This window comes from Atractosteus spatula, unplaced genomic scaffold (genome assembly GCF_055471065.1).
Source record: "Atractosteus spatula isolate fAtrSpa1 unplaced genomic scaffold, fAtrSpa1.hap1 Scaffold_83, whole genome shotgun sequence".
In the NCBI taxonomy this organism is placed as follows: domain Eukaryota; kingdom Metazoa; phylum Chordata; class Actinopteri; order Semionotiformes; family Lepisosteidae; genus Atractosteus; species Atractosteus spatula.
This window is the reverse complement of record NW_028296916.1, coordinates 104699-130075: the sequence shown is the minus strand read 5'-3', so window position 1 is coordinate 130075 and position 25377 is coordinate 104699. Positions and strand designations below refer to the sequence as shown.

Below are 25377 nucleotides of genomic sequence, written 5' to 3'. Positions count from 1 at the left end.
AGCTTCTTCTTCTGCCTTAAATGCTGCTGCTGTGATGTTATGCCGCCTTTCGCCTGTAGATGGCTCTTTACAGTAATTTTTAAAAGTACTAATCGGGATGGATTACTGTATTTATCCTCAGTAAATGGGAATATGTAAGTAGTGACTATCCAAATAACATTTTTGTGTGAAACACATTTCAGAAAATTGTAAACCAATTTTCAAAACTCACAGTAACACAAACACAATAAGTAAATAAGACAAAACAGAAGTTCACAGGCACTTTCTGCATATTTACCACGACCTTGCCTTCTGACCATAAAAAGTCTTAAAATCTTGCATTTTACAAGAACTTTTTAATATAAATGGGACGTCTAGAACATGGCATATGAGAATATATGGTTAACCGAGGATGAGCAACGGGTGATGGCACTTTCTGCTTCTTGCTATAAACCTACCCCCTGGTTATAAAAACATCTAAAAATTCTGACACTGAGGTGTGAGAGACAATGGAACAGACTATCAAAATCCTGAACTTTAGGAAATTTTACTGTGCCATTTTTTTAAATATGACCCTGTGAACATGGCATGTCCCTCCTTCCTCATTATCAAAACATCTCAATGTTCCGACACTATGTACATTGGTAATTACAACACTTCACTGTTGCATTTCTGAGTTGTGACATTGTGAACATGGCATGTTAAAGTATATAGACAATCTAGATCAGAACAGGCTTAATGCAATTCATAGTGATTTATCATTTTCTTACTTTCTAAATGAAAAAAAAAATTCAGTGATTATGACACTTCGGTATGACATAAAATATGCTTCAATGACAGAATAAATAATCATGGAAAAAATACCCACAGTAGACATTCATATTTGTGATTATAGGAAATTTAAATATCAGGTGAGTAGCTGCGTCAGCATGCGTAGGCTGCAAAGGAACAAGTAAAGGGTTATTCCATGCTGAAAAGAGAAGAAAGGAAACACAACGTGTTGGCCGTGGAGCCTTCTTCAGGTGTGAGAAAGACAAGGCAGTATGCAAAGATCATTTTCTTTTTATCTTTGCTGACTGCAGTTTATCTTTGATGACAACATCAAAGACATTAAGGAATTCTTACGGCTAACAGCTCCACATCAACTTCCTTCTATAACTAACCTCATCAGATCTCTCAACTCCCAACTCTTCCAGTTTCTCACTTCAGAGAAGGATAAAAAACTCAATCATCCTCTACAGAGAAAAACCATCAACACCCCTACCACCTCCACCAATCCTAACCTTGTTGTTACTATACCCTCTGACCTTTCCCTTTCACCCCTTTGCATCCTCAGCTAACATATTTTAATATTACAACACAATTACAACAGATTGTACAGTATTTACAGTTTAAAATTAGGGTAAATATGTCAAAATATCAAAATCCAGATGCACAGTGCTAACAAAACAATGCTTGTCAAGCTCTCAAACAAATCTGCGTTGTATTTTTAAAATATTTCAGCAGAGGATGTGAGGGGAGTATAAATGACGATTAGACGATCATTTTCCTTGGGTGAATATGGTTTTCTGGGGAGTTGCGATGTTGGGCATTATTGGACATTTTTGACACGTGTTGAACAGTCGCATCTCCTACAAATATTAAAATGGCTATGGTTTAGCTGAGAAATCCAATCGACCTATGCAAAAACAATGTTTACATCGCAAAAAAAAACACGTCCCTGGGTGGACTTGAACCACCAACCTTACGGTTCATAGCCGAACGCGCTAACCGATTGCACCACAGAGACTGACTGGTGGAGTCTTTTCTCGAATCAAAAAAAAATCTCTTACCGTTCTTTTTGCCAGCCGGTAATATTTCTTCTGCACTGATAACCAAGAACTGAATTTCATGTTTCGCAAGCTGTGTGAATTTCATCAAAAAACAAGTTTTCCAGAAAGGAAATGAACACATGCATTTAACGAAATCAAGCCCTTTGTGAGTGCCCAAAATGGTAAGATCTATACTACAAGATAGGAAGAAATACACGGCTGGGATTTGAACATAGGTTCTTTTGTTTAATAGAAAGGTGCTTTAACCAACGAAGCTATGGTGACAAGATAACCATCACCTTTAACAGCTACTTGGACACACCGCTCTGAGACATCTGCGTTCAGAAAGCGCTGAAACTGCTCTCAGAGAAAATTGCCTCTTTTACATACAGTAGCAGCCCCGACACTGAGAAACGAAGAGAAATGGCTTTTATTGGGCATTTTTCATGTCCAATGCGTTTGACATCTCCCAAGGGCGACAGAGTTCTTTTGCGACACTATTTCTTCTTCTTTTTTCTTGCTGTACGTTTTGATAAAAAACGAAAAATCGTGCAAGGGAAAAATGTATTTTTTTCATAGAGAAAATGTGCACCAGGAAATGTTGTGTTGAGAAGAAGTGATTTAACATGATACGTGACCTAATTTATCGGAGCAAATGCTCACCCAGCAAGGTCTGGAGAAGTTGGAGAGTCTGGGGGATGTGATAATTATACGGTGTGGTGGAAGAAAACAGTCTTTCTTTGAATTCTCAATCAATCGGAATTTCGGAATCGGAATCGAAATTTTAGACGTGGCGGTGGATTACTAGTAGCGACGCTGAGCACACTATGAGGGAATTCAGGTTATGTGAAATGCCAGCGGTTTAATAAATAACGCATCTGATTTCGGATCGTAAGATTGTAGGTTCGACTTCTACCTGGCTCGTTTAAATTTTATTCGAGCTCCTCAGTAATATCTTTTATGTAATGAACCGCACCTGAAAGCAAACATTGGGTCTGTTTCCTTTGTTTTCCAGCATGAAATAGCAAATCGTTACAAAAAGTACCTGCTATTGTCCAATAGCGGGTTTTTTTTCAAATTACATTTTCAGGCTTCAGACACTTTTTAATAAAACAAAAGTGTCCGGAAACTCCCTAACTTTCAGGTTTGCTTGAACCTGTATTAAAAGAAGTTATTTTAAACTTCCGGGATTCCATTCTCTGATGTAGCTGTCTCTAAAGACAGAGGTGATGTTTCGCAGATTTGAACTGTGCCTTCTCTCTTGTGTTCAAGGGTATTCGCTGTGTGAGACCCTAACTGCGTGTCCTGTAGGGTTCTATTGTGTTTAGATTATCTATGTGGTGTACAGATAGAACTCAACTACATGGTGTGAATTCCGTGTTCAGGACCAACAGAACCTGATAAACTAATAGCAGACCTCGACGCGATTTGAACACGCAGCCTTCTAATGTGGAGTCAGACATGCTACCTTTGCGCCACAGATATCAGCAATTTTGAAATCCCCAAAGGAGACAAATCAGCTTCACAAAAAATTCTCCTGTGAAGCGCGCCGCTCTTCCGAAGAGAGTCTCTTCTTCCCAGACCACATTTTATTCTTCCTGCGCAGCTCTTGTGCAGGTGTTGTTCTCGATAACAGATCCAGGAACACTGACTGTTTTTCTATTTTTTTTAAATCAAATACCCCATGGTGCAACGGTAGCACGTCTGACTCTAAATCCCGAAGTTATTTTTCAAAGTATATCGGAGTCAACTGACACTGATCAGGTTCTGCTGCTGCTGAGCCCGCAGCCTTCACCATAAGGTCCAATTCCCCAAGCCTTCTGACCTTATATGTAAATCCCTTCTCGTCAAATTTCGTATTTTCACAGGGTACCCTACAGAAATCGCAGTATAGAATGAAAAACTCCAGTAGATCTCGGCCGCTGTTGGTGATTTTCCTTTAAAAACAAATTAACCTCCGGAAATTTTACGGAGTGTATAACTTTCACCGAGACTGAGAAGTGTTAAGCTGTACATGGGTTTTTGTGGCTCGGTTGTTAACCAAAAGGGTGGTGGTTTGAGCCCTCTCAGGGACACTATGAGCCTTTTAATGTACACACCAGTCTCACTTCATCTCCACAGCCGGTCTTGTACCACAATTAAATACGGAGCCCGCAGCGGGTAGTAGGCTCGCAAATATAGCTCACTGTGTATATAATGACGAAGCAGAGGTTAGTTTCTTACCTGCATGTTGCAGAGCCTTACGCAACTCGTACCATTAGCTGAGGTTTGATCCCTGCACGGGCTATTAGTTGAAAGGCCATTGTAAATGATGTGTAAGAGATTTATCCAGCTGGCTTTTATGTTTCACACTAAATTGAGATCTTGAAACGAAAATAGTTAGAAATATGGAACACAACCGTTGTTCCCCAAGAAGGAAAGCTGTTTTGTACTGACGTCACTCCTTTTTATGTAACCCAGATTGTGAAGACAACTCTGCCCTATCAAAGGAAAATGTTACACAAAAGTTGGAAAGCACACTCTGAACCCATCTGTATATTTGATTCCCGCGATCTGTTCAAAGCTGCTTAGTGCTTCGCAAGCAAATCAAATCATTTCAGGGAAGAAACTCAGTTTAGTGAACTACTTTTGTATTTTCACTCATTGAATTTGATCTTTGTATTCTCTTTGCATTCTCAGCAATAATATTTCAAAATTACAGTTCAGATTTATTGGAAAACTTCACAAGCATTATTAGGTTAGGACTGTACAATTGTTTTTTAATATCTTGGTATATTTACCTTCATTTTAATATAGATATAACCATAAATGTTGTTAAGCATATTGTACTTTTGTCGTACTTTTTAAAACATTTTAGCTGAGGACACACGGCGACTATTATACCTTGTGATACATGGAAGACATCTGTAAACGAAGATGTAACAATAAAATTGGCAATTAACAGAAAACCACAATTTGTATAATATTATTCCTCGATATCAATGATCAATTGAAGGATTTGAAGAAACTATCAAAGAAACAGCAGCAATAGCAGATGACTTTGGTTTTGAACCCAACTTTACACCTCAATAATCCATTTGTCCTCGAAAAAAGAAAAGACAGGCATATTTTGAGTCTCATAATTATCCTCTTCTCGATCCAAAAGAAACGTTGATTGCTTCTGTCCTTTTTTGGATTTTCTTACGAAGATCTCACGAAGTATTGCCAGGATCTATATTTAGTGTTCGGTAGCGATAACACTGCTGATATTGATTGAGTAAAAATCTATGATGTATTGACAGCTTTATCTGAAGCGAGAAATCCTCGAACGCCGCTTATGAAGTGTTGGGATTCATACCAAGAAATGCCTTTTGTTTTCCCACCCAAAATGCTACTATTACATTACACATTATGCAAACATAACCAGTTTTAGTAGCTTCTGGGCGCGATTTTCCAAAACTGAAACTAATTACAAATTATTTAAGATGAACCATGTCCAAAAATTGTAAATCAGGATTAATATAATATCAAATGAAATTACTACAGAAGAAAATGTTTAACTGAAATATGAATGACTATGCAAGCCTACAAAATAGAACAATTCAATATTTATAACTTATTTTTTTATTTTTTGAGAAATGGGCTCACAAACCGGAAGACACTAACGTTTCTCTTCGTTAGAGTATGTGAATAACAGTTTAACCCCAAATGTCTGTAATTGTGATTCTGTTAAAATTCAAAAAACCATCTATCAATAGTAAGAAATTATTAAGAAAGGAAGCAATTGTGTTATTTCATAAACTGTAAGACATGAAGACATTTACAGGTTATATCCTTTGCTTTGTCTTTTAACGCAAGCATTCAGGATCCAAGCCCATGTTCGGACGGTTGTGTTTCTCTTGTAATCATCAAATGGCATTGTTTTGTCCGTCAGTTCCTTCTCGAGTTGTACCATGGATATTTTATGCCATCAATACTTTTCATGCTCTTTTGCATTTTCCTTCACATCCGGAAAAAAACACTCAAGGCGTTCTTGTCACTGTGCTACACAGTACAGGACACACAATGAGGAATTCGCGCAGCTTTCAGCTCAGTGCGGAATCCAGATGGAGGACTCGCTCGGTGAATGATCTCTCAGGAAAACCCGGGTGAGATTCAACATCCCGGGTGAGGTTTTTCTGCAACAGCCATGACAAGTGTGAAGACGTTCTCTGGATTTCCTGAATGTGACTTTAAATTAGTTCACATTCTTTGGTAGTTAACAGAACTAAATGCTTTGGAGGTACATTTAAAACTGCAGAGAACACTGTAGCACTTCGAGTTTAATTGTGTAAACCTGGCTCTCTATGAGCACGAGCAAAGAGTTCTCACTCAACAGAAGACAGCAATGTGAGCACAGTAACATAAAGCACTTGGAGATGCCTGGGATTGAACCCAGGACCTCATACATGCAAAGCATATGCTCTACCACTGAGCTACATCCCCCACATAAAAGGCTGTGGAAGTGACTTAGAGATGTGCAGGTGCTCACAGAACACAATCCATCTTTTGCATCTTTTAAGTGCTCTTGATTAAACTATGCATAGAAAAACAGCAGTACTGATGATTTTCATGGACTGATGCACACTTGTTCTGTACAACTCCAGTGATAAAACCTTGTCTGTAAATATTGTAGAACGTAAAAGGGTGAAACAATGCTCCAACTACAGGAATGGTAACAGAAAGGATCATTTTCTTATTTAATACATCCTTTTGAGATGCCTTGTCAACGCACACAGACGTTAGAGCTGAACAAATATTTTGTACACAAGACGGCAGTGCGATATTAGAATTCCTGTCTTCTTGATGGATTCAGACTCCTTCTCAGAGGTCCATGCTCGCCAAATAAGTTTACAGCTCTAGCGGCAATGCTTGTTAATAAGACAGAATTAAGCGTTGCTGTGCTTTCCTAAATGAGGCCCCATCTCACTCTCCCTCTCTGTGGTGCAGCCACAGAGAAAGTATTCATGCAGGCTGATTAAAGATGTTTTCTTTTGATAAGGGACAGTTCCCAAACGGAGATGCACTTAGCTAAGCCTGGCTATCATGATCAATGGTCATCCATTGGCACCTATCTGTCTAGGGAGTGCCGAATGGACATCTGGACTGCATTCCTAAGTGTCAGGAGTAAGTGACTCATATCTCACCTTCATCAACCAATCAGGGATTGCCAGGGCGTGGTAACACCACGTGGGTCTCCAATGCCCGCCAAACTCTCAACCAATCAGCACACATCTGTGTCTTGGTCAAAAAGGGAGCAAAAGAGTAGCTCGGAAAATACCCAACTCAACAAGCAAGCGCGTTGGTTGCTCTTGCTCTTAATGCAAGGAGCTGTTTTTTTTCCGCATTAATCATTATTAACCAGAAACAGCTGCACAACTGGTCGCATTTGTGGTTATGTCACTTCTCTGCTTCAGCAAGGTCAATAAAAGACTCTGAAAGTAGTAGAGAAAAACTGAATTAAAATCATATTAGCAATTCTGAGCGATATCTGCATACAGGCAATCCAATAAGAATGTTGAAATCTTTGAATATCATCTCTCTATATATTGCGCTGCTTTTTACTTGGAGTAAAACTATTGGATTGGAGGAATGCTAACCGCTGGGTTAAAATGTATTGTTGTTATTTGGAGAAATCAATGAACGCGTGATTTCATAATCACGTTTTAAAAGACGGTCATGTGCACAGAAAAAAGACAGTGCTGATTATTTTTCTGGAGACGGAGCACTGATGACCTATCCGAGCCAATTGATAAAGCTCACCCAGTGGATACTCTAGCAGAACATGGAAGAACGTTCACCATTGTAACCAAGGCAACCACAGGAACAACATCAAGAAGCACAATCAATTCCCCATTTAAATCTTTCGTGTAAGGTATGCTATGTGAAAGCATGAAGTAAATCCCCTGATCTCTTTTGAACATGGACAAGGTATTTCTGATGGAGCGCTATGAGCAAAGATTTAATAAGCTAGTCCTGCCGATGATTCAGCTTAAAGAAGTAAAAGCTTCACAAACAAAAGCAGCTCGCTACCACAGCCAATATTAAATATAATTGGTGGCACTTTACCATGTGCACTGGCTCAAAAGTGATCTCGGCAGACGTTGTTCCCTACGTAAAGCTGAAAGCGCCAAAGAGCATTTCCATTGAGAAAAAAAAAATCTGCCTTGATGTTAAACATAGAGGGCCGGTCTTTTAGAAGTTCTCCCTCTAAACACCTTGTGCAGCCTCCCGACAGACTAACATAAAGCGCCTTTTCACCAACTCAATTTATAATACACCCCTCAAAACTCACAACCGAATAACAATCCATCCGTATATTTGATTTCCAAGATCCATTCAAGGCAACTTGGCTCTTCGCAAGCAAATAATTTCAGGGAAGAATCTCAGTTTAGTCAACTACTGGTGCATTCAGCACACCACTTGCTTTTGCTTGTCAGGGTGGCCGAGTGGTCTAAGGCGCCAGACTCAAAGATGTGTGTTTTTTCAGCTGGCTTGGGTGTTCTGGTCTCCAAATGGAGGCGTGGGTTCAAATCCTGACCGCTTCTGTTTTTACCTCTCTTGAATTGTTCCAGTGCTAGCTGACAGTGAATGACTGAAATATAAAAGCAGCAGAAGAAAGCAAGCAACTCAGTGCAATTTGTGAGTATTCTGCACTGTTAAAATGCACAGGTTTTCATACTTTTTGGAATTTGTAGCTCAAGAAGTGACTCCTGTTTCATTTTCTATTCACCAACTCGATTTGCATTCCGCCCCTCACACCTCACAACAGAATAACAAACGGCTTCATGTGCCACAGCATTCCCCTGTAGATTCGGTTTGCACTATGAATTAGGTGACCCCGAATGAAATATTTTAGTGTTGGCTCAAATGTGAGGAATTTCATGAACCCTCAAAAAGGAACGCTTTCAGAGAATGCCAGCAATTCAAAGCGTGTAAGCAGCAATTCTGCAATTTATTTTATCGGGGCTGGTGCTTTCCGAGTCGATGGCTCCGCATTAGAAATGAGAAGTGCTGAACTCTAAACATGTTCTTGCCATTACTGCTACTCCTGCTGCTACTCCTTCGTCCTCGAAAAAAGAAAAGACAGGCATGTTTTGAGTCTCAAAATGATCTTCTGGATCCACAAGAAACATGTAAATTTGATTGATTCCGCAGTATTTTGGATGTACTGTACTTATAACTTCCATCGAAGAGAGATTTCATCAGTTGCATGAAATTGAAACTTTCGACTTTTTGTCTGGTATTGAAAATATGTTAAAAAAAACATAAACAATTTTCTAATGAACAACTCATGAAGTATTGCCAGGATCTATATTTAGCGTTTGGTAGTGATAACACTGCTGATATTGACTGAGTAGAAATCTATGTTGTATTGACAGCTTTATCTGAAGCAAGAAATCCTAGAACGCCCTCTATGAAGTTTTAGGATTCATACCAAAAGATGCCTTTTGTTTCCCACCCCAACTGCTGCTATTGCATTACACATTATGTGAACATTACCAGTTTTGGTAGCTTCTGGGCATGATTTTCCTAAACTGAAACTTATTACAAAATTATTTAAGATGAACCATGTCCAAAAATTGTAAATCAGGACTAATTTTAATATCAAATGAAATTACTACAGAAGAAAAGGTTTGATTTATATAACTTATTTTTTTTATTTTTTGAAATGGGCTCACACATTCAGACTCGTTCTCAGTGGTTCTTGCTCACCAAATAACTTAAAAGCTGAGGAAGAATGCTACGAAAAATACTAATCAAAATACAAAATAATAATCATTATTAACCAGAAACAGCAAAAAAACTGGTCACATTTGTGATTATGTCGCTTCTCTGCTTCAGCAAGGTCAATAAAGGACTCTCTGAAAGTAGTAAAACACTAAAGAACTGCAAAACTGAATTCAGAATCATATTAGGAATTCTGAGTGATGCCTGCTTACATGCAATCCAATACGGATGTTGTCTTTAAATAAGAATTCTCTATGTTTCCCTGCCTTTTCCCTGGAGTGAAACTATTGGATTGAAGGAATTCTTATCACAGGTTTACAAGGTGTCGTTGATATTTGGAGAAATCTATGAACTCGTGATTTTTATATACTTTAAATAACAGCCATACGCACAGAATAAAATGACGGTACTGATGATTTTTTTCTGAGACTAAGCACAGATTATCTTTCCAACACAGCTGATAAAGGCAAGCCAATAGATACTCTAGCAGAACATAAAAAAAACAGAATCAATTCCCCACTTAGATCTGACATGTGAGGTATGCTTTGTGATCGCTTGAAGTAAAACCCACGATCTCTTTTGAACTTGGACAAGTTATTTCTGATAGAGCGCTATGCAGAAAGACTTTATCAGCTCTACCTCTGAGGACGACTCGACTTGAAGACGCAGAACGATAAAAGGAACACAACCGACATCATAATTGAGGGCACACTGTGATTTTCACTGAATCAAAAGTGATCTTGGTAGACAAACTTCCCTGCTGAAGGTGGAAACGAGAATTTGTGTTGAAAAGACTAAACATTTTTTTTCCCTGCTTTGATGTTAAGCTGATAAAATAGCTTTTGCTCCATTTATCAAAAAAACACATGTCCCCCCATTGGATTCCTAAACAGTAGGAAGGTGGTTCTAACACAAAAACACCAGACAGCAATGGGATTGGATTCCACACCTCCGAAAAGACTGAAGCCTTAAGCCAGAGCCTTAAACCACTGAGCCACATTACCTGCCTGGATAAAACAGGGTGGCTTTTGCTCTTGTCGCCCGACTTAGTGGCGTTATGACCGTGGAACCAACTGCACCTGCTTTTTCTGAGATGCTTCCCCTCTCATGGCAAGATCTCGACTTCTTTAACACCTCTGGATATAGTTCTTCTGTGAAACAGGCTTCACACCTCTGCGTACAGCGCCCTTGATGTCATTTTATTTTTACAGCAGCCGCATCCGGAAAGTTGTGTCTTTTATTTTTTATTTGAACAACAAAACTACATACAATACAAAAAAGAGCACATATAACGTATCAAGAAAATCGTCAGCGGTACATGCTATAATACAATTACACTTTATGAAAAACGATTACACAAGGTAAATAAAGATAAGGTCCACACAGCTTGTTCTTACATTTCGAAAGAGTCCGTAAATACCCCTTTATGTCTATTTTGAACTGTTCAAACGTAGGACTCTTCCCAGACCATTTCACTCTATACCACATTCCTAAACGAGGATGCATCTCCTGTTTTAGAACTATTTTGGCCGTGTGGCTTATACAACACACCCACAGTATTCTAATGGTGGACTGCAGATCTGTGCTATAGTTCAGTCGAATTCGAAGGATCCAGCAATCGTACTGGATTTGAATGGGATTCTGAAATGTCTCTTGCAAAAGTATTTGGGTTTGCTTGAACCTTTGATAAAAAAAAGTGATCTGATCTGAAACTACCCAGCTTACAATCTCTGAGGTAGTTGTCACTAAACTCGGACGTGATGTGGCACACATGTGCCGTGTGCCTTTACTTTTGTAAAAAACTGGTATCGGGAAAAGTTTCTTAATATTTCTTTTGATTAGCATGCAAGAAAATGTGATCATTACCTATGGAATTTCCCGCCAGCCTGGAGCTTGAATTCACAACCTTGAGATTCAGTGTTCAAGAGTCACAGAAGAGGTCGGCCTGGTCTTCAGTTTGCCAACAATAAGCTCCGGCAGTGCTCCTCTGTAAAGCAGATTGTTCAGATCGGTTATGTGGGACGGCACTTCGATATTAAGATCGTTTGCAGCACACGCATGGTTTCCCCCCTTCACGCAAAAAACATAGACGAAGGAAGCTCTCTTGTCTTGGGCTGCTGACTCCCGGATTTAAAGCGCTCTGGGTGCCAGCTAAGTCTCTAACAAGCACACTATAAAGACAGGAATTACACTTTGCTCACGTCACGCATGGAATGGCGAGGCTACTTGTTCCAATATTATCTAGTCACACCTCATATGGTGCCGATTCCTGGTTTTCATTAAAGAAAGAGCACTGCAAACACCGTAAACAGTGCAAAACGTGTGATGAAAGAAGTCTTTTCCCCCCTTTGTCTAAAGCAGAACACAGCGGAGTCATGCCGAGGGTTGTGAGATCAAGATTTCAGTGGAGCACTGTCGTCTACGTCTTTAGCTACATGAGTAGAACATCCTCTTGTACACGGAAAGCAGATTGAGATCCTCTGACATGAAAAGTGCCAGATAAAAGCCATTTCTCATCCTTTCTCTTAGTGGTGGAGCTATCGCATGTACAGATGCAGCCATTCAAAATGAGCGGTAAAAACCCGCAGTGCAGTAACCAACCCGCAGGGCACCGTAGGGCACCGCGGTAAGTGATTGGCTGGCCAAAATGACCGACAGGGGCACTCGTGGTGCATTGGTTGGTAGTGAAAAGATTTAATCATTCAATGTCTTTACTGTGCACATTTCAATCCACTTAGTTTTGAATATTTATATGGAATTTTACCACTAAAGGGAAATTTTAGTAGCTGAGCATAAAAAGAAGAGGAGCATAACGCATCTGAAGGTCATAAACGATATTAATTTTGGAACATAAACATACAGTATATAGCTGGTCTTGGTACTTTAAAGAAAAAAATACACACCAGTATTCCATTTCTCCCTAAACATTTTAAGCTTTGAAGTCTTTAACTAACGTGATACCAGAGTCAACAAGCATACTTTTAGAATTTGATTAAAAGGGAATATAATATGGAATCGCGTATCTAAAGAATTTAATAACGGTATGATTATATCCGTGTACTGCGACAGGGCTGTGTAGGGCTGTTTTGCCTGCCTGTTCATGCGACCTGTCTTGTAGCCTACTGGTCTAGGTGTGTGACTACCAACTGGCAGGTTGTGTGTTTGAATCCAGCTGGTTCTGGACTTTTCATTTAACAAACATTTCTTCGAAAAAATAGAATAGCGATATTATGGACAATCAATTGACTTTTATATTTCAAAATATCGCAACATGATCGATATTTGCGATATTTTGAACATATCTTCCCTTCTGACAGCGGTTCCTGCTTCTAGTGTGTGTGTGTGCAACAGAGTAAATTTTTATAGAGAAATGGAGGCTGGACAGTATGTGTTACAATATAAACATTTATATTGATTTAAATCGTGTTCTGATTTAAATCGCAAACGCGTGTTTAATTATGTGTTTTTTAATCATAATCAGGCTAATGCATTTCTACATTTTCTGTATGAACCAGCTTAGAGGTTCATACAGAAAGACAGCTTGTGTTTAAATTGAGTGTAAGGTAATTTATGCTTCTAAAGTCATGGTCAGCATTTATTATTGTACTGTGCTGTAAACTTTTTCTGTGCCTAGTCACATTATTTTATTGCATTTTTATTGCGTTATTAAATCCGGTGGCGCTGTGTGTTAGTTTCCTGACTCCCATGTTACATGGTCTGTGATTGAATCCCATAGAACTATGACTTTATTTTTTAACAAACATTTCTTTGAAAAAATGAAACGTTTCCCTTGGTCAGAGATTAAATAAAACCTCACTCGCACCAAACAAATTTATATTTCTAAATATCACAAAATACGTTCATTGTCTTCCAATCAAGTCGAGTTGACATTGGAAGCCTGCCACACCCGGACTGTTAAACCAACGCATTAGCACGTCAAAGCCCATCGAGGGTATTGAGCCAGTATTGGCTTTAGTATTCCCCCCTCTCCCCTCAGTTCAATTCAAGGTGTTTTATTTGCATGACAGATGGGTACAAGCAGTGTTGGGTATGTATATTGTAACGCTTACGGCAGACAGGCACTGTGTAAGAGCCGGCGCACCAGAGCAGCGTACCGAGGGAGCGTCTGCATTTCTAACTTAGTTTTTAAAATTAGTCAAGCAATATGAAGCATCTCCTTTTACTTAGTGCCTGAGCATAAAAAGAATAGGAGCATACTGCAACGCATGTGAAGTCCATAAACGATATTAATTTTGGAACTTAAACATACAGTATATGGCTGGTCTCGGTACTTTAAAGAAAACATACACACCAGTATTCCATTTCTCCCTAAACATTTTAAGCATCGAAGTCTTTAACTAACGCGATACCGGAGTCAACAAGCATACTTTTAGAATTTGATTAAAAGGGAATATAATATGGAATCGCGTATCTCAAGAAATTAATAACGATATAATTATATTCATGTTGCAAAAGAACTGCAACGGACATAAAAACTCCCTTGCTTTTAACAGAGCGTTCCATAATTTCTAACTATGAAAATGCCAGGTGAAAGGATTTGTAAACATATTTTGTTAAAGCAAGTCAGTTTTTTCTGCAACACATAAAAGACATTTTTCCAAGAAAGTTTAGCCTTTGTCACTAATGAAACCACTAAATAAAGACATAAATATAGAAATCTTAAGATTTGTTTTATTTAATGTTGGTAGCAGGATGAACTGTCAGAGTGTATATTTTGTCGCAGAGTTGCTGCAAGATGTTAACAGTGAAAAAGGTATTTAGAAATGAGTTATTTCAAGATGAAAATTTTCAGAATAATTGCAAATCTAGCAGGATAGAGAAAGCACAGAAAACTGGCAGTTAGATTGATCAGATTAGTATGAAAAGTCATTTAGCAAAGGGAATTAGAAGAGTGACAAACTAGTATACTTTAGATCTTTTTTTCTGAACCAGGGACAATCTGATCATGTTTCCCTATAACAATAATAAAAAACTTTATTTGATATATCACCATTAAAGGTGGCATCTCAAAGCAATACAGTAGATGTAAAAACAGATAAAAGGACCACAGATTACAAAGTAAATGCATATAAGAAAGACAAGCAGTTAGAGGTGCTACCAAAATTAGAAAATGAAGCAGATACAGACACTAAGTCTTCTGAAAAGAAAGGTTCTGAGGTTAGATTTAAACTGGCCCTGGTGTGTGTGTGTTTGTGTCTGTCTGTCCTGTGATGGACTGGCGCTATGTCCAGGGTGTATTCTGCCTTGTGTCTGTCGCTTACTGGGATAGGCTCCAAATCCTCTGTACTGGATAAAGAGATTAGAAATGGATGGAAGTAAAGGCACTGTGTGGATGGAACTATACACAGTGTTAGAAACCCACTATGAAATGGCAGCATCTCACTGAGAATAAAACATTTTATACTGCTGGCTTAAGGAAACAGCCTTTCCACCTCTCTTGCACATCAGTATCCATACCTAGTTATTTAAACAAATTGCCTCTAATTATAAACATCTTAATATGCTGGCTCTGTGGATCCGCATCAGCTATGTTTGCCCATTCCTTCAATTCATGTGCATCCAACACACAGTTCAACGCTAGCAACTACACAAAATCTAAAATATGAGCTCTACTTGCCACTTACAGTACCAACAGTACCAGCTAACTTTAGTAGTGACATTTTCATGGATCTTTTTAACAATAAAATTTACAACATCAGACTTCAGACACAATTAAACAGGCCTCAAAAAAGTCTGGTACAAACATTTTCAGCATGGAATAAACCGTTACTTTAATGGTATAAACCTTAAATGGATTCATATTCTCAATAAGATTTGGTGCTCAGTAACATGACTTAGAAAATGACAGAAGACATACGTATCATGCTTATCCTTCTATTTTTCATAATCGTAAACTCCTTAAGGCAGTTACATTTTCTCTGTTCTGACCTGGAGTTACAGAGAAATTTAAATTCTAATAAGAGATTTGTAATGAGGAAAGTCATACCAATCACTCATACAGTACCAGGATTTGCAATTACAATACAAATACTTTCTTTCTGTATGTGTTTATTTTGCAGTTTGAGTCTATGGCATTCCTTTGGGGGTCCATACTCCAAGGCATGACTTTTTTATGTATAAACATCAGTATTTACTGCTATTAATTACTGTACGATTTATAGTTGAAATCTGAGCCTAGATATAAAGTTAGATATAAAGTTAAAATCTCGACAAAGCAATGTAGGAAATACAGAGAAAATAAATCCTTTCTGACATCTAAAATCAGTTTCGATCAAGGTCTCTAAAACGAACAAGAAAAAGAAGATTTTCGGAGGGCAATTACGCTGTGTTTATATAGAATAAGTGATTTATGAGCAATCTAATTTCTTGTTCGTTTAAAACAGTGAAATGTCAGCTGCAAAAGATCACACCAGAAACAGCACTCTCTCTGCCTGTCATAGACGTTCAGGAAAGGCTGAATGAAGTCATGTCAAGTACAATAATTCGGAGATCAACAATAACAGTTGTAGGACAGTATATAAGGAGGATAAGGATTTTGAAGTTGACTCGAAATCTGATAGGTAACCAGTGCAAGGACTTGAAAACAGGTGTAATGCATCCCTGATAGGATTCTTGCTGTCATATTCTGAACATATTGAAGATTGCTCAGTGTGGATTTAATTTCCCCAGTGAACAGGATGTGCATTTATTAATTCTAGAAAAAAAGCCTTTCTTGATTTCTCTAGTTCTTAGTTTCTCTAGTTCCCTTTAAAATAAACTATTATTCCACAATGCAGAGTATTACATGCCCAGTATTTACACATGATATTTGTGATTTAAAGAAATTAACACAAGCAGCTTTTGGAGATTTAAGTGTTGACTGAGTTATTGCAGGATAAAAGACTAGAGATGTTGGCAAGAAGAAGATAGTTTGGGGAAAGCTGAGGAATACACTTATAACAAGAACACTTCCTAATGGGGTTAGGCATACTTTTGATGAAGATGATGAAGTTAACAGACTATATGTTTACATAGATACTGAAATAAGGATTGTATTTTAGATTATGTGTAGTTGCTGGCATTGAACTGTGTGTTGGATGCACATGAATTGAAGGAATGGGCAAACATAGCTGATGCGGATCCACAGAGCCAGCATATTAAGATGTTTATAATTAGAGGCAATTTGTTTAAATAACTAGGTATGGATACTGATGTGCAAGAGAGGTGGAAAGGCTGTTTCCTTAAGCCAGCAGTATAAAATGTTTTATTCTCAGTGAGATGCTGCCATTTCATAGTGGGTTTCTAACACTGTGTATAGTTCCATCCACACAGTGCCTTTACTTCCATTTCTAATCTCTTTATCCAGTACAGAGGATTTGGAGCCTATCTCAGTAAGCAACGGACACAAGGCAGAATACACCCTGGACATAGCGCCAGTCCATCACAGGACAGACATACACAAACACACACACACCAGGGCCAGTTTTCCCATAAACCAATTAACTTACCAGTATGTTTTGGAGTGCGAGAGGGAGTCATATCACACATATGGAGAAAAACCATGTAACCCAGAGAGAACATGTAAACCCCACACACACAGGATGGCAGGAATTGAACCTAGGATCCCAGTGCTGCAAGATAGCAATGCTAACCACTTTGCCACCATTATAAATGGATAGATATCTTAGTTATCATTCTAGTTCACAGGTTTGGATGCATAATTTAATTTTGAAAGCCACTGAGACATCAGGTACTACTGTTGTATTTATGAAAAAGAAACAAAACAAAAAACATACTAACAACTGTGCCATCCTACTCCTTAGTTAATACATTTTATTATTCATAAACAGTTAACATTGTTAGCAAAATATTTTGAATTATATTTAACCCTATTTTTTCTTTAGTTTTGTATTTAACTTATTATATGATAGTCAGACTTAATGTATATTTGAACAATGAAAATATATTTTTACAAGATTTTACATTAAGCACTTAAAATTAATATGGTTAATAATAGTAAACTGTAACATGCTGTAACAAGATCGGTTAAACTGCGAAGAAAATGCTTTCAGAGAAAATGTTTCAGGTGTGAAGAACATAGATCTCCAATGCAATTTCAATCAAACCTGTTCCCACACACCCTGCCCCCACTACCATTAGAATATACACAAAGCACTCACATCTTTCGAGCTAATGATCAGGTGACCCAAGAGAGAGCGAGAGAAACACCAAGGGGTGCGGAACCAGGGAACCATTTACATGGAAAACGGGCGATCTCCCCAGACTGTCCGCCCGTTTCACTGTTACCTGGATACCTCTTTATTTAGAACTCACTAACACTGATTTTTAGTTTAGAAGGATTCAAGTAGGGTTTTAGATGAAAGGCAGCGACCTTAATCAAGCCCAAATCACAATTGAACCCATTCAGAGCCTACATTACATTTTAGCGTTTCATTCTGAGCAGAAGACCCTCACACCTGAAGAAGGGGGAGGTGTTTTTCGCTGGAAATCTCGCCTGCTTCTACTTTACAACCGGAGTGCTGGCTGTGACGAATTAAACCGGTATTACAGGTTTCAATCACAGACCATGTGACATGGGAGTCAGGAAACTAACACACAGCGCCACCGGATTTGATAACGCTATAAAAACGCTATAAAATAATGTGACTTGGCACAGAACAAGTTTACAGCACAGTACAATAATAAATGCTGACCATGACTTTAGAAGCATAAATTGCCTTACACTCAATTTAAACACAAGCTGTCTTTAGCCCTCTAAGCTGGTTCATACAGAAATGTAGAGATCCAGGCTCAGAACACACAGCTTCATTAGTGAATACATATGCAGGACAACTAGAGAAGATGTTTTACAGAGGATGGATTTTTAGAAACATCCCATCAGTGACATCACTGAAGTCAACTCCTAGGTACTGTAACTGTCGTGTGGATAGTTTCACAAGAATCAGACAAAGGTTTAAGCATCGCTTGTTCTAGATAAAACTGCAAAAAAAAAACAACAACCCATAATGTACTTCTTTGCGGCTCTGTTTGCCCAAATCATATATTCACAACGTGAAATCTAGAAAATAATATTACGTAACCAAAATCCGCAATATGGAAACAGAACCTGTGTAATTGTTGATAGATGATGTACTCGTAACATTTTTTCAAGACGAGCTACAACATTTAAAAAATGACTTGTATGTACTTGATATCTCTAATCAATCCACGGGTCCCAGCACAAAACGAAACTAAAACGCATACCGTTTCGCGCTTCTTATTAGTTGCTCAAAAGTAATTTGACCGTATGAAATGCATAATATAAACCTAGAAACATATACGTGAGCAGTACTTAAGCACTGTAGTATCGGTGTTAAGACATATCTCTCAAATACTGTAAATCAAGTTAAAAATATCTCAAGACAGATTCTGGTCATAATGAAACCATGTTTCGTGTATGTTTTCTTTAAAGTACCGAGACCAGCCATATACTGTATGTTTATGTTCCAAAATTAATATCGTTTATGGCCTTCACACGCGTTGCAGTATGCTCCTATTCTTTTTATGCTCAGCTACTAAGATTTCCCTTCAGTGGTAAAATTAGATATGAATATTCAATACTTAAACGGGCACAGTTAAGACATTAAATATACATATACATACTGTATACAGTACAGTTTGCATACGGTAATATGATTATGTTCCTAAATCAATCTCTTTTATGAGCATGTGTAAGGCATGGTGAATCGATTCTCAAAAATTACTGTACTTTGCATGATTGGAAAAAAATGTGTGATTGCGAAATGCTGTGGTGTTACTTTTACAAAGACGGTCAATGAAAAAAAGAATGTGGACCAGGGCAATACTTTGAGTTTACAGCTTGTCCAAGGTCATTTATTATTAATACTATTATTAATATCTTCGTTAAAGACTTTGATGGCTACAGCTCAAACATGAGAGGTTGAGCTTTATTAGCTCCACCTTGCGGAAATTCCGGATACTATTATTTTGCTAGCGGTATTTACCGGTAACTTGCGGTATTTACCGGTAACTTGCGGTAGACTGCGTACAGCATACCTGAAAATAATGCGGTATCGCCTGCGCATTTTGAATGGCTGCATCTGTAAATGAGGCAACTTGCAAGGCGAGCAGGCTCGGTGCACACCGAACGCAGATGTCTCAGAGCAGTTGAGACGTGTCCAAGTGGCTGTCAAAGGACGGCCCTTCGCCGGCGCCGTGGCTTAGTTGGCTAAAGCGCCTGTCTAGTAAACAGGAGATCCTGGGTCCGATTCCCAGCGGTGCCTTTCTTCCTGTCTTACTGTACAGAATTTATCCTTATGGGCAAATCCCATGCCTTTTAATTCAGGTGAATGCAAGTGTTCGTTTCCTTTCTGGAACAACTTGTTTTGAAAGAAATCTATACAGCTTGCGAAAGATGAAACACAAATCTTGCTTATCAGTGAAGAAGAGGTACTCCCAGCAGGCCAGCTAATACCAGCAGTGTTTTTTTTTCACCCTAACCCAGAGAATGGAGAAAAGCGAGGCGCCTGTGGCTCTGCAGTGTAATCAGTTCGCGAGTTCGGCGGTTAGCTGAAAGAGTGGTAAATGCAGCTTGCCCCAGCCCGTTCTTATTCTTTTAAAGAGGATAAAAAATTAACTTCGCCGCCATTACTACCAGCTTTAAAAGACTGCCATGGGCACGGAAAAAAACACACTACAGATGACTTTTCTGGAACCGAAGCAGAGATTCCTTTACGAACCAACTGATAAAGTTCAGCCAGTGAATACTGTTAACAGAATGTGAAAGCACGATCAACTTTGTAACTGCAACCACAGGAAAACCAGCAAGAAGCAGGCTCCATTCCCCATTTAAATCTGTCGTGCGAGGCATGCTTCTTGAACGCATGAAGTAAATGCCACGATCGCTTTTGAACTTGGACAAAGTACTTCCAAAGGAGCGCTATGCGCAAAGATTTAACAAGCTCAACCCCCGCCAACGATTCGGTGTGAAGAAGCAGAACATTCAAGTTTCACAGACAGAAGCGGCACGCCAGCACAGCCAACATTAAAACGGAGGGCACACTACGATTTGCATTGACACAAAAGTGATCTGGGCAGACGTCGTTCCCTGCATAACGCAAAAAGTGGCAAAGCGCTTTTGGGTTAAGAGGACGCAAGATGGTTTTTGTTTTGTGCCTTGATGTCAAGCTGAGAAAGTATCTTTAAACACTTTGCTTAGTTTCTCGAGAGACTGCCAAAAAGCATTTCCCTCCCTTTCGTCTGACGTCAGCTGAAAGGGGGTCCTGACAGAAGCACCTGGCAGCGGTGGGATTCGAACCCACGCCCCCGCAGAGACTGGAGCCTTAATCCAGCGCCTTAGACCGCTCGGCCACACTACCCGCTGTGCGCTGTCTCTTTGTCTCATTACTTGCTCGGAGGAGGTCGGGTGGGTTTTGCTCTTGTCGCCCAACTTAGTGGCGTTATGACCGTGGAACCGACTGCACCTGCTTTTTCTGAGATGCTTCCCCTCTCATGGCGAGATCTTGACTTCTTTAACACCTCTGGATAAAGATCTTCTGTGGAGCAGGTTTCAGACCTCTGCGTACAGCACCCTTGATGTCATTTTATTTTTACAGCAGCCGCATCCGGAAAGTTGTGTCTTTTACGTTTTATTTGAACAACAAAACTACATACAATACAAACAAGAGCACATATAACGTATGAAGAAAATCATCAGGGGCACATGCTATAATACAATTACACTTTATGAAAAACGATTACACAAGGTAAATAAAGATAAGGTCCACAAAGCTTGTTCTTACATTTCGAAAGAGTCCGTAAATACCCCTTTACGTCTATTTTGAACTGTTCAAACGTAGGACTCTTCCCAGACCATTTCACTTTATACCACATTCCTAAACGAGGATGCATCTCCTGTTTTAGAACTATTTTGGCCGTGTGGCTTATACAACACACCCACAGTATTCAAATGGTGGACTGCAGATCTGTGCTATAGTTCAGTCGAATTCGAAGGATCCAGCAATCGTACTGGATTTGACTGGGATTCTGAAATGTCTCTTGCAAAGGTATTCGGGTTTGCTTGAACCTTTAAAAAAAAGTGATCTGAAACTACCCAGCTTACAATCTCTGAGGTAGTTGTCACTAAACTCGGACGTGATGTGCCGTGTGCCTTTACTTTTGTAAAAAACTGGTATTGGGAAAATTAAAGTCGAAACCCAAAACAGTTACATAATTAAGAGTAAATGCCTCCTAATAGCTAGCAAACGCTCCTAGTTAGTAAAGTTTTTTGTGTTCCTGCCTGTCACGCGGGAATCTGGGGTTTGATTACCGACGGGGAGACAGCTAGTTTTTTATGATCAGATTCCAATCTTTAATGCTGTGTGTGAGAGTTTACGTAACTTTCCTTTTCTCACATTTTCTGACGACTATTCCGAAGGAGCGCCCTTTCAACTCCTAATACTTTTAAAAAAAATCTACCTGCATGTTTGATTATTTTTGTTTTATTTAGAAAAAGTTCAATATTGATCATAACTAAAGAAAATAATGATCAGAAACAAAAACAAAATGTTGAAGATGCGACTCAATCTTGAATCAGAGCTGGGTGACACGGGCTTCTGTTCTGATATGGTTGTACGAGAAACAGGAGGAATCTTTTCTCTCCTATGGAGCATGAGCTGAATCAGGAATGAGACATTTCGTGTGTTTGTGCATATGTCAACGCATGACCTACATCGTAAAACTAAAACTAAATTAAAAACTAACATTAAGTTTTCAGAGACATTCATTTATATACAAACAAGAGATAGACAAAGCAATAATTCTACATTAACTTGTCCTGCACTGATCAGACTAATTGAAATGGTCTGATTCAGAGCCTGTGCAGCTCGTGCTAATACAACATTTTCCTTTGATTTTTCTTTGAGGGCGGAGTTGTCTTTAAAATCTGGATTAAATAAAAAGGAGTGACGTCAGTGTAAAACAGCTTTCCTTCTTGGGGAACAACGGTTGTGTTCCATATTTCTAATTATTTTGGTTTCAAGATAGCAATTTAGTATGAAACATAAAAGCCAGCTGGATAAAGCTGTTACACGTCATTTACAATGGTCTTTCAACTAATAGCCCGTGCAGGGATCAAACCCCAACTGTTGGTACAAGTTGCGTAAGGCTCTGCAACATGCAGATGAGAAACTAACCTCTGCTTCTTCATTATATACACAGTGAGCTATATATGCGGGCTTACTGCCCCCTGCGGGCTCTGTATTTGATTGCGGTACAAGACTGGCCGTGGAGAAATGAAGTGAAGAGGGTGTGTTCATTAAAAGGCTCATAGCATCCCTGGATGGTCTCAAACCACCACCCTTTTGGTTAACAACCGAGCCACAAAGACTCATGTACAGCTTAACACTTCTCGGTCTCGGTGTAAGTGATACACTCCGTAAAATTTCTGGAGAATCATTTGTTTTTAAAGGAAAATCGCCAACAGCGGCCGAGATCTATTGGAGTTTTTTCATTCTATACTGCAATTTCTGAAGGGTACCCTGTGAAAATACGAATTTTGACGAGAAGGGATGGACATATAAGGTCAGTAGGCTTGGGGAATTGGACCTTATGGTGAAGGCTGCGGGCTCGGCATCAGCAGAACCTGATCAATATCGGTTGACTCCGATATACTTTGACAACTTAACTTCTGGATTTAGAGACATTTACCTTAGTGTCGGTATACTAAGATGTTTTGGTAACGAGGAAGGAGGGACAAAGCAAATTGGTAGAATGTGTGCTATTTTGTTGACTACAAGTCCTCACATGCCAGAGGGTCAATATTAAAAAAAAACATAACAGTATAATCTCTTGTACTTCACAATTTAATAGTGTCTGTTACATTGTGTCTCACACCTCAGTGTCAGAATTGTGAGACGAGTTTGTAATCAGGAGGGAGGGCCATAGCAATTCAGCAGAAATTGCATTCACCTTTTCCCAATGCATTCTCACATGCCATTTTCTCACATGCCATGCTCAGAGGGTCATATTTTTAAAATGGTATCATAAAATGTCCTGAAGTTCAGGATTTTGACAGTCTGTTATATTGTGTCTCACACCTTGATGTCAGAAATATGAGACGATTTTAAAATCAGAAGGGAGGGCCCTAGCAATATAGCAAACATTGCATTTACCATTTGACAACGTATTCTCTCATGCCATGTTCAGAGGGTCGTATTTAAAAAACGGTACAGTACAATGTCCTGAAGTTCAGGATTTTGATAGTCTTTTCCATTGTCTCTCACACATCTGTGTCAGAATTTTTAGACATTTTTATAACCAGGAGGTAGGTTCGATCACCCTCTGCTCATCCTCAGTTAACCATATAGTCTCATATGCCATGTTCTAAATGTCCTATTTAAAACTGCTATATTAAAATTTCTTGTAAAATGCAAGAGTTTGAGACTTTTTATGATCAGAAGGCAAGGTCGTGGAAAATATGCAGAAAGTGCCAGTGAATTTACGTTTTGCCTTTGTCTTATTTACTCGTGGTATAACATGCCAGTTTGTTTTATTGTGAGTTGTGTTTCTGAAATGTGTTTCATACAAAAATGCAATTTGGACAGTCTCTACTTACATATTCCCCTTTACTAAGGAAATGTACAGTAATACATCAGGATAAGTATTTTTAAAAATGACTGTAGAGAGCCATCTACAGGCGAAAGACGACATAACATCACAGCAGCAGCATTTAAGATGGAACGAAAAACGCAAAGCAGCAGCTGGCGAATAAGAAGCCAACTTCAGCCTCGTTAATGCAATAGCATTAGGTGAGGCGGAAAAATATTTCTTGCTCTGAATCTTATTATTTTTATAGGAGGTGTTCTAGGACTTCTTGCCTCAGAAAAAAAAAACTGCCAGTACATCACTTATTTCTACTCCATCAATAGCAGCAGTGTTATCAGTACTGAGCCCTAAATGTAGGTCCTATCATCATATAAAAAGTCGAAAGTATCGACTGCATTCAACTGATAAAATGTATCTTCTATGAGAGTTATATCTTTATCCAAAATACATCGGAAACAAATTTGCACGTTTTTTGGGGGGGATCCTGAAGACTGAGACTCAAAACTTTTTTTTCCTTCTTTCCAGGAGGAAGGATTATTCAGATGCAAACATTGTCCCAAAATCAATGTACTCTCCATTGATATTCAAATTCTCAAATTCTTCATCTGAACGTCGATATTGAAATATGATATCGTACAAATTGTGGTTTTCTTTTTAAAGCAAATTTTATGCTTTAAATTAAATAAATTGTATTTATTATGAATGTGCCGGAATTTTTTCAGTACTTTAGAGGGTTCTGCCATTTTAGATGTTATGCTGTTCCTGTCTGATTTATCAAATGTGTCATTTAAATCTCCAGTCATTTCTATATCAGTCTGAAGGCCTTGCAGTAAAGATTGCAATTCATCCAAAAATGCCAATTTTCCCACTGGTGATACATACAAGGAAATGAATGTATATTTTCCCCCCAAATCAACAAATTTAAGATCAAATACCTCCCTCATCTGCAGGTGGAGATAATAATGTCAGAATAAATACAGGTTTAAAAGTCAGGAGCATTGATAGTCCTATTTTAAAATGACACTAAAATGCTCACAATATATTAAAAAGCTCTGTAAAATGCAAAAATAATAAAAAAAATATTAAAACAAGGTAAAAAGAAATAATACACAGTTATAAAGCTCAGGAATTATCAATGTGAAGTTACAATGGGTTGATTGTGTTTCATGTGATTTAAAAAATAAAATGTTTGCAAAAAATCCACTTACAATAT

At 38.6% G+C, this 25377-nt stretch overlaps 3 non-coding genes across 3 annotated transcripts; all 3 read right to left on the bottom strand.

Annotated features, from left to right (window-relative positions):
* Positions 1-1694: 1694 nt before the first annotated feature.
* Positions 1695-1768, bottom strand: trnah-aug (transfer RNA histidin (anticodon AUG)). Its single transcript has one exon. It is a non-coding gene; the product is annotated as a tRNA-His (tRNA).
* Positions 1769-6182: 4414 nt separating this feature from the next.
* Positions 6183-6254, bottom strand: trnaa-ugc (transfer RNA alanine (anticodon UGC)). The gene has a single exon. It is a non-coding gene; the product is annotated as a tRNA-Ala (tRNA).
* A 14602-nt stretch (positions 6255-20856) lies between these two features.
* trnal-aag (transfer RNA leucine (anticodon AAG)) lies at positions 20857-20938 on the bottom strand. Its single transcript has one exon. It is a non-coding gene; the product is annotated as a tRNA-Leu (tRNA).
* Between the last annotated feature and the right edge of the window lie 4439 nt (positions 20939-25377).